Source organism: Arachis duranensis, chromosome 3 (assembly GCF_000817695.3).
Source record: "Arachis duranensis cultivar V14167 chromosome 3, aradu.V14167.gnm2.J7QH, whole genome shotgun sequence".
NCBI lineage: Eukaryota > Viridiplantae > Streptophyta > Magnoliopsida > Fabales > Fabaceae > Arachis > Arachis duranensis.
This window is the reverse complement of record NC_029774.3, coordinates 58264062-58264312: the sequence shown is the minus strand read 5'-3', so window position 1 is coordinate 58264312 and position 251 is coordinate 58264062.

Below are 251 nucleotides of genomic sequence, written 5' to 3'. Positions count from 1 at the left end.
TTAATAGAATATATTTAATTTTAAAATTATTCTACCTTCTAATTTTATCAAAATATATATTCATATTCATCCTTATTTTTTTATAAAATTTTTAGTTTCTAATCCTAAATTCCAAAATCAGCTAAATTAATTCAGGAAAAAAAAAACTCTAATTTCCCTAACCCAGCTCCTAACAGCCGCACTCCGCCCCCCTTTAAACCCTCTCAACGTAACAAAAACACGCACGCGCAGAGAGGAGATCGGAGGAAGAG